The sequence below is a fragment of the Nansenia antarctica genome, assembly GCF_963989245.1.
Source record: "Nansenia antarctica genome assembly, chromosome: 18".
NCBI classification, from domain to species: Eukaryota; Metazoa; Chordata; class Actinopteri; order Argentiniformes; family Microstomatidae; genus Nansenia; species Nansenia antarctica.
In genome coordinates this window covers 8463321-8473320 of record NC_137691.1, presented here as the reverse complement: position 1 = coordinate 8473320, position 10000 = coordinate 8463321, and the positions used below count along the sequence as shown (strand labels likewise).

At 50.7% G+C, this 10000-nt stretch overlaps 1 pseudogene across 1 annotated transcript in view; it reads left to right on the top strand.

Annotated features, from left to right (window-relative positions):
* LOC308173565 (proto-oncogene tyrosine-protein kinase Src-like) overlaps positions 1–10000 on the top strand; it is an 11198-nt pseudogene that overhangs the window by 59 nt on the left and 1139 nt on the right. Inside the window, exons 1-10 of the transcript in view lie at positions 1–212; positions 1763–1862; positions 2253–2270; positions 3811–3909; positions 4904–5007; positions 7199–7349; positions 7948–8103; positions 8670–8849; positions 9690–9766; positions 9938–9997. The exon at positions 1–212 is cut by the window's left edge and continues 59 nt beyond it. The product of the transcript in view is annotated as a proto-oncogene tyrosine-protein kinase Src-like (transcript). The remainder of the gene's footprint in view (positions 213–1762; positions 1863–2252; positions 2271–3810; positions 3910–4903; positions 5008–7198; positions 7350–7947; positions 8104–8669; positions 8850–9689; positions 9767–9937; positions 9998–10000) is intronic.

Below are 10000 nucleotides of genomic sequence, written 5' to 3'. Positions count from 1 at the left end.
CACCATCGGCACGGGCTCAGACGGCGGCCACCTCCACCACCTCGGCCCCGCCCAGCAGACCCAGACGCCCAATAGGAGCCCGGCGGTGGGCGGGGCTAGGCGGGGCCACCAGCACCATCACGCCCCCACCAACACCCCCGAGATGGCGCTGTTCGGGGGGGTCGACCACACGGGCGCGAGCATCACCTCGCCGCAGAGGGGACCCCTGGCAGGTAGGAAGGGAGTGGGGGCGGGTGGGGGCGGGGTGGTCTGTTTGGGGAGGGGGGGGGGGGGGGACTGTTTGATGAGAGTATGTTGTAATGGATACACTTGTTGAGTCTCAGGTGTTTCCCACTGTGGAACAATATCCTGTTAGTTCTGACGTGACATTAAAGGAACTGGAAGTTCATTCTTCCAGTGAACCTCGGGTGGTGGTAAGTTCATTCTTCCAGTCAGGGGTGGGGGAGGGGAGGGGAGGGGAGGAGGGGGGGGGGGAAGTACTGTAGACTAATGTTGTAAACTTCCCCAAAACCAAAAGGAACATGATAACCATGTGTGATAGGCTGAAGGCTGGGGCTGTCGCTAGGGCTGTAACCGTGGCAACGTAGGTCAGAGAGACACACAGCCCTCTAGAGGACAGGACCCTCCAGGACAGAGGAGGACACTGTCACACTGTCACTGTGACCAACGTCAGCCTGAATCAGAGTGTTGTCTGTTGACAGTGTTGTCTGTTGACAGCGTCGGTGGCATCTTACGACAGCTAGTGTGACCTCCGTCCAAACTGACTGTCGGTCGGTTAACACTAGAACAGCCATGGGTGGGGTCATTTGACCCTGGGAGTAAAAAAAAACGTATATCTTTGCACTCGATCAAATTTCAGGACCCTCCTTTCATGACTTTTCCTAGATATGTGTGTTCTACCACCCAGTTTCCTTACATTTTCAAAATCACATCAGGATAAGCTAGTATAAAGCTGCTTTGCAGTTTCTCTGTGTAGGAGGCAGGCTAATTTACAAGACGGCCAACTAGTGGTCATTGTGTGTAAGTAGCAGCTTTCCATTGTAAATGGAAAAAAGGCGGCTCTTTTAGTAGGTAAAATAGGCACGGCTGTTCTAGTGTTAAGGCTCTGTGCCTCATGCGGGAGTGAGGTTCACCTGTCGTGAGGTCGTATTGTACAGGTCTTCCCGGTCCAGGAAATGGGCTCTTTTTGACTTCATTCAGGGTCCAATCCAACAGCCCACTGACCGTGTCATCATGTCCAGGTTTCTGTGTGAGGCGTCAGACACTGATGTGTTTAGACAAAATGACGGGTCGCTCAGCCTCTGTGTCGCTGTCGTCCTGTCAGAGGGTGTTTCTTCCGGCCCGTGTCACTAATGAGCTTATCAATGATTGGCTAGAGCGCTCTCATGTCAGGTATGAAACAGCTAATCAATGATGAGCTACCAGGAGGGTGGAGCTACTGGGGGTGGGAGGAGCTACTGGGCTGGACTATCCTGGCTGTCAATAGCTCTCCACAGGAAATAGTGCCGAACTGAGCAAAACATAGCTCTGAATACAGTGTACCTGGTCTGTAACAGAGTTTAAGTAAACCATGCAAACACTATTGAAATGTTCTCTTTCTCCACTGTGTGTTTGTGTGTGTGTGTGTGTGTGTGTGTGTGTGTGTGTGTGCATGCGCGTGTGCGTGTGCGTGTGTGTGTGTGTGTGTGTGTGTGTGTGTGTGTGTGTGTGTGGTGTGTGTGTGTGTGCGTGCGTGTGTGTGTATGTGTGTGTGTGTTTATAGGAGGTGTCACTACATTCGTAGCGTTGTACGACTACGAGTCTCGGACAGCGTCAGATCTGACCTTCAAGAAAGGCGAGCGACTGCAGATCGTCAACAACACGTAAGGAGACGGGCGTTGTTGTCTGTCGTCTTGTCTAACATCTCCTTGTGATTACATGCACATACTTTACACGCTCACTTACATCAACCAACCACACAGCCAAACTAACATTTACCCATACACACACACACACACACACACACACACACACACACACACACACACACACACACAGTGCAGATGGTCAGAACTCTGCTGTATGTCTGTGCTGTGCTGCTCCAGTGGTCTGGCTTGGCTACAGATCTAATGATGTGACTGCTGCTTCTCTCTGCTGCTGGTGTTGATGTTTCTGCTGTCTCTGTTATCTCTCTCTCTCTCTCTCTCTCTCTCTCTCTCTCTCTCTCTCTCTGTGTCTGTTATATCTCTCTCATGCTTCATGGTTTCTCTTAGGAGAAAGTACAGCTTCAGGTCAGTAACAGTCCAAACCTCTCTCCTCTGCCCCTCTCTTCCGCCTCTCACCTGTCTAGATGTCTCTCCCTCACCTGTCTAGACGTCTGTCCGTCTCCTGTCTAGATGTCTGTCTCTCTCCTGTCTAGATGTCTGTCTCTCTCCTGTCTAGATGTCTGTCTCTCTCCTGTCTAGATGTCTGTCTCTCACCTGTCTGTCTCTCTTTTGTTTAGACATCTGTCTCTCTTACCTGTCTAGACGTCTGTCTCTCTCCTGTCTAGACGTCTGTCTCTCTCCTGTCTAGATGTCTGTCTCTCACCTGTCTAGATGTCTGTCTCTCTCCTGTCTAGACGTCTGTCTCTCTCCTGTCTAGACGTCTGTCTCTCTCCTGTCTAGACGTCTGTCTCAGCTGTCTAAACGTCTGTCTCTCTCCTGTCTAGACGTCTGTCTCTCACCTGTCTAGACGTCTGTCTCACCTGTCTAGACATCTGTCTCTCTCTCCTGTCTAGACTACTGTGTCTCACCTGTCCAGAAGTCTGTCTCTCACCTGTCTAGATGGTTTAAACTTCCCTCCTCTGTCAGTTCAACTGCTGTCTCTTCTCGCGGCCTTTCTGTACATCGAGGTGCTCTTTGGACAGTGTGCTCTCTGGTCAAAGGGTTTTCTGCACAGTGTACGGTGTTGCTATGTTGTTGTTGTTGTTGTTGTTGTTGTTGTTGTTGCTGTCAACAGTGGGGCTAACAGAGCTAAAGGGCACACGTTTTGGATAGAGGGTGCGATATTCTTTTCAACCAAGTGGCTTTAGTTGGCTAGTCAATTTGGAGGGGGTGGCAAGCATCATCCAAGTTAGCTGTTACAGCTACACAATCGAAATGGATTCAAATTTGACCAGAACCTGTTGGGAAAGCGAAGGATCTGAAATGTTTTGCTAGTGTCTCTTGAGTTAGCCACCTCGCGATCTGTATGTAAACACACTAAGGAGCGGGGACTAGAAAACCCAGCTGTGAACAGGCTTGTTCACTAGTATGGGGCTTGTTCACTAGTATGGAAGCACCGGGCTATGAGCACCAGCTGGCCGTTAGTGAGCTTAGGCGTGGAGTGGCACCGCTGGGGAAAAATACATTTGCTTGTCCTGTGGATGACCTCATGGAGGGAGGGTCATGGAGGGGTCATGAAGGGTCATGGAGGGCCACTCAATATCTACTCAACATTGTTGTTTTCTTTATCCCCCCCCCATCCCATCTCTGCCCCCCTCTCTTTCTTTCTCTCACCCCCATCTGTCTTTCTCTCTCTCTCTCTCCCTGCCTCGCCCTCCTCTTTCTCTCTCTCTCTCTCTCTCTCTCTCTCTCTGTCCCCCCTCCTCTTTCTCTCTCTCCTGCCTCCCCTTCCCCCCCCCTCTCTCTCTCTCTCTGTCTCTCTCTCCCTGCCTCGCCCTGCTCTTTCTCTCTTTCTCTTTCTCTCTCTCTCTCTCTCTCTCTCTCTCTCTCTCTCTCTCTCTCTCTCTCCTGCCCCCCCCCCTTCCCCCCCTCTCTCTCTCTCTCTCTCTCTCTCTCCGGGCTGTAGGGAAGGAGACTGGTGGCTGGCTCGGTCTCTGACGACAGGAGAGAGTGGTTACATCCCCAGCAACTATGTGGCCCCGTCTGATTCCATCCAAGCTGAAGAGTACATAATCTTTTCTTTCAAACCTCTCTGTCTCTCTCTCTCTCTCTCTCTCTCTCTCTCTCTCTCTCTCTCTCTCTCTCTGTGTGTGGCTCTGGGTATTTCATAATCACACAGAGAGTCTCTCCATATGGACCAAAATGACAGACGACAGCAACCAGGGGGGGCCTCTCTCTCTCTCTCCCTCTCTCTTCGTGTGATTATGAAACACCCAGCGCTAACCCAGGGTGACAGACAGAGAGATTTATGCCACCACAGTTTGAACCCAGAAGTATTATAATGATTTTACATGACTCAGTGGCAGCCAGGAGAGTGCCCCCTGGGGGTAGTATCGTCACATAGCAGTCCACAGCGTGTTCACCACTGATAAGCAAGCCTAGCGTTATCGACAGAAACTCAAAAGTAATGGTGAGAGCCAGAAACATGGCGTCCAGCGTGACATCACTCTCTCCATGCATGCGTACGACCATACCTGTCAACATTGAGATTTGAAAATAAGGGATATTTTCCCCCAAAATAAGGGATATTCTCCCCACCCACCGTCCACATACCATACCCCTTACATTTAGACAAGGGTACACACAGTCAATCCTAAAATCACCACTAGGCAACCACTTGCTTGCACAGTGCAACAACGATTGTGTTAACTAGGTCCTGCAGTATAACTCAGGGGAGGCTGGCGGAGGTAGAAAAATCGGAGGACAGGGCTCATTGTAATGCATGGGACGGAATGAGGAGTGGTATCCAACACGTGTGTTTAAAACCATTCCTTATTCCGTCACATGCGTTACAATGAGCCCCGTCCTCCGGGCTTCTATGCTTTAATGACTCAGGACCAACACATGTATACAGTACCGTCTATGCTGTGTACCAAGGCCACCCTACACCCCCCACCCTACTCCCAGATATATGCTTCAGCACTTGGCACCAGGCCAGACGTATGGCTCTGAGCAGCGCGCCCCCCCTCCCTCCTGACCACCCTGTCCCACTTCTCCAGGTGGTATTTTGGGAAGATCACTCGGCGCGATTCGGAGAGGCTGCTTCTGAGTTTACAGAACCGACGGGGAACCTTCCTGGTCAGGGAGAGCGAGACCACGAAAGGTGAGAGAGAGCACACGGAACACCCACTAGAATGTATATATACATATATAGTCTATATATATATGTATATGTTACGGTACATGTGGGAATACGGTACATGTGGGAAAACTAGGGTTAGGGTTAGGTGCTAGGGTGCTACGGTTAGGGTTAGGGGTAGGGTTAGGGTTAGGATTAGGGTTAGGGTTAGACATGCCAGCATGTACCAAGTGGACGTAGCACCTAACCCTAATCCTAGTTTTCCATGTACCGTAACATATATACAGTATATATACATTCCCCACACCTTAGGGATGTGGTAGAACGGGAGAAGGTGTACGGGTGTTCCTAATAAAGTGTTCAGTGAGTGTATACACACTTTGGGCCTGTTAATTCAATAAATAAATCAATCAATCAATCATCGCTTGAATGCCACAGCCTATTTGAATATTGTTGCTGACCATGTGCATCCCTTCATGGCCACATTGTACCCATCTTCTAATGGTCATACTTCCAGCATGATAATGCACAATGTCACAAAGCAAAAGTCGTCTCAAACTGGTTTCATGAACATGACAATGAGTTCAGTGTTCTTCAGTGGCCTGAATCCAATTCCTCTGAATCCAATAGAACACCTTTGGGATGTGGTAGAACGGGAGATTCACAGCTTGAAAAGTGCACCTGAAAAATCTGCAGGAATTGCGTGACGCTATCATGTCATCATGGACCAGAATCTCAAAGGAATGTTTTTCCAACATCTTGTGGAATCAATGCCATGAAGAATTGAGGCTGTTTTGAGAGCAAAGGGAGGCCCTACCCAGTATTAGTAAAGTGTTGTATAGATATATTGGTGTGAAGTTCCCCTGCTGTTTTAAATTTTTTGACACTTAATCTTAACTTCCATGTGAGTGGGCTCTGTGGGTATGGATCTGTAAGCCAGTGCGTCCTGCCTCTCTGTCCCAGTGACGCGGGTAGGTAGAGGGCAGGAAAGGAGCTTGTGAATGGAGCGACAGAGGAGGGAGCGGGAGGGGGGTGAGTCACTCAGGAGGCAGATGTAGGTCAATCAGAGTGAGAGAGTGAGAGGGTGCTGTGTTACCCCCCCCCAGCTATAAATCTCTGCCTGCCACCCACCCACCCACACACACACACACACACACACACACACACACACGCACACATGAAGGAGAGGGGGCCAGGGAGAGGGTTCAAGTGTAAGGTTCATACTGTAGGGTAGTTTCCACGGCTGATGTTATGGGGTTCGTTCTCCGGGGCGTGTGGAGTGTTCACTGTGAAAGTGTGTGTTTAGGGTGTATCGTCTACTACGGCAAGCTGTAGTGTGTAGGGTGTAGGGCGTATCCACCAGCCTCCACTGCTGTGAGTTACCATGTAGGAGGTACACTGGAGTCTCGTAGGAGTGTCATTCCAAGTGGAGGTATGGCGGCGCGTTAGGGGGGATGCACTCTTCAGTGACAGCCTGAGTACTGAGAAGACTGGAGGAGAGAAGCTACGCACACGCACGCGCACACGCACACACACACAACCACACACACACACACACACACACACACACACACACACACACACTGTTCTTGGTGCTGCTGGGAACACAGGATTAAAAAGAAGAACGTCACAGACCAAAACATGAACATATAATCTTGCAGTGGCAAAGAGTGTGTGTGGGAGTATTGCTTTTTAAATAAATGTCAGAGAGAAGAGGTTCGTGGATACAGGCAGTGTACTGATAGATATGGAGCGACAGATGTTGTATAAAGACAAATATCTAAATGTCTTATTATCTATGGCCTGTCTGTCTGTCTGTCTGTCTGTCTCTCTAACCTTTCTGACCCGCCTATCGGTCTGTCTATCTGACCTGTCTGTCTATCGCTCTCTGGTACAGGAGTGTACTGTCTGTCTGTCTGTCTGACCTGTCTGTCTGTCTGTCTGACCTGTCTGTCTATGTATTTGACCCGTCAGTCTATCGCTCTCTAATACAGGATCGTACTGTCTGTCTGTCTATCTGACCTGTCTGTTTGTCTCTCTCTCTCTCTCTCTCTCTCTCTCTCTCTCTCTGGTACAGGAGCGTACTGTCTGTCTGTCTATCTGTCTGTCTATCTGACCTGTCTCTCTCTCTCTCTCTCTCTCTGGTACAGGAGCGTACTGTCTGTCTGTCTTTCTGTCTGTCTATCTGACCTGTCTCTCTCTCTCTCTGGTACAGGAGCATACTGTCTGTCTGTGCTGGACTATGACAACACTAAAGGCTTGAACGTCAAACACTATAAGATCAGGAAGCTGGACAGCGGGAGGGTTCTACATCACCTCGCGGACGCAGTTCAGCAGCCTGCAGCAGCTGGTCTTCCACTACCGCAGTGAGTCCACACACACACACACACACACACACACACACACCACACACATACCATCACACTGTTCCTGGTGCTGCTGGGAACACAGGATTAAAAAGAGGAATGTCACAGACCATAACATGAACATACATAACACAAACACATATACAGTCATAACACATATACAGTGAGTCCACGGGTCTCTGACACCGCTCCTCACTCCAGTCCATCATTACAATGTGCCATCCTCCCATTTCTACCTCCACTGCTGTCAACATGTCGTGTGTCCTCCCCTCCCCTCCCCTCTCCTCTCTCTCCTCCTCTCTCCTCTCCTCTCCTCCCCTCTCCTCCCCTCCTCTCCCCTCCCCTCCCCTCCTCCCCCCTCTCCTCTCCTCTCCTCCTCTCTCCTCTCTCTCCTCTCCCCCTCCCCTCCCCTCCCCTCTCCTCTCCTCTCCTCTCCCCTCCATCTCCTCCCCTCCTCTCCTCTCCCTCTCCTCCCCCCTCCTCTCCTCCCCTCCCCTCCCCTCTCCCCTCCCTCCTCTCTCCTCTCTCCTCCCCTCTCCCCTCCCTCTCCTCTCCCCTCCTCTCCTCTCCTCCCCTCCCCTCCTCTCTCCCCCTCCAGAGCATTCAGACGGGCTGTGCCACAGTCTGTCGGAGGTGTGTCCCGTGCTGAAGCCCCAGACCCAGGGCCTGGCGCGGGACGCCTGGGAGATCCCCCGGGAGTCCCTCCACCTGGACCTGAAGCTGGGCCAGGGCTGCTTCGGGGAGGTCTGGATGGGTACGGACACACTCCTCTACTCTGCTGTGTTATGTGGAAGCAATTTACCATGAGAGGGAAGGAGGTTGTGGACTCATTTACCACCGGTACAGGGTTGTGAAAAACCCTGTACAGTGGTAAATGAGTCCACAACCCCCGCCCTCGAATGGTAAATTGCTCTTCTACCACATAACAGCCACCACATAATATACAAAATAAATACACAGTTGTAACATTAAATTCATGTATTTACAATCATCAATCGTTTCAGAATACATACTGTATATCCTTCCGCCACAGAATATAGTCCCGTAAACAAGATCAACGATTGCATTGTAGGTCAGCACAGGTGTTCTTAATCAGATTAATTGTGTGTGTGTGTGTGTGTGTCTGTGTCTGTGTGTGTCTGTGTGTGTCTGTGTGTGTCCGTGTCCGTGTCCGTGTGTCTGTCTCTGTCTCTGTCTCTGTCTCTGTCTCTGTCTCTGTCTCTGTCTCTGTCTCTGTCTGTGTCTGTGTGTGTGTGTGTCTGTGTCTGTCTGTGTGTGTGTCTGTGTCTGTGTGTGTGTGTGTGTGTGTGTGTGTGACAGGAACGTGGAACGGGACGACGGGCGTTGCCATCAAGACCCTGAAGCCTGGCACCATGTCCCCCGAGGCCTTCCTGCAGGAGGCGCAGGTGATGAAGAAGCTCCGACACGAGAAGCTGGTGCAGCTGTACGCCGTGGTGTCAGAGGAGCCCATCTACATCGTCACGGAGTACATGTGCCAAGGTCAACACACACACACACACACACACACACACACACTGAACATACACACACACACACACACACTGAACATACACACACACACACACTGAACATACACACACACACACTCACTAAACATACATACAAGCACACACACACACACACACACACACACACACATTATACACACACTGAGCATACATACAAACACTTACACACACACATACACACACACACACACTCAAAATAACCCGAACGTTTCCTCGCTGACAAGTCAGAACTCACGCCCGCTGTTCAATCCCTGCCAGCCAGACCCTTTGCATATCTGGAATAGCCACAGGGGGGCGCAACAAGGCACAGCTCCAATAAGAACAAACACACACACACAGACACGCACACATGCATACCGTACACACACACACACACGTATACCGTACACATACACACACACACATACATAAACACACTCACACAGACACGCACACACACACAAACACACACACGCATACCGTACACACTCACACGCATACCGTACACACACACACACACACACACACACACACACACACACACACACACACACACACCATCACCATCATCCTCATCTTAGTACATGAGCCATGGCAGGACTTAGACTCTTAGATAAAAGGGTTCTAACAGGGTTCTTTATTTGTCCACATAGGGGAACCCTTTGAAGGACCCTTTCACATTCCATTTAGAACCCTTTTGGGACAAACGAAGAACCGTTTTTGTTTTTCTTCTAGAAGTGTACAGGAGGCTACAGCACATTCTTGCATGCTGACATCTAGTTCTCATGTGTTCTCCTGCCCTCCCTCCCTCCCTCCCTCCCTCCCTCTACAGGTAGTCTACTGGACTTCCTGAAAGGAGACACAGGGAAGCTGCTCCGCCTGCCCCAGCTGGTAGACATGGCCTCTCAGGTACCTGACTACACCCTGAAGCTGCCTCACTACAGCCTCACTACATCTTCCCTGGATGCTACATACAGTATACACACCTCACCTGAATCTCCCTACACCCTCTCTCATTGTCTCGCTTACCCTCTATCTACCCTCTCTCTCCCCCCGCCCCCCCCCCCCCCCCCCCTCCAGATTGCTGCAGGCATGGCGTACGTGGAGAGGATGAACTATGTCCACAGAGACCTGCGGGCGGCC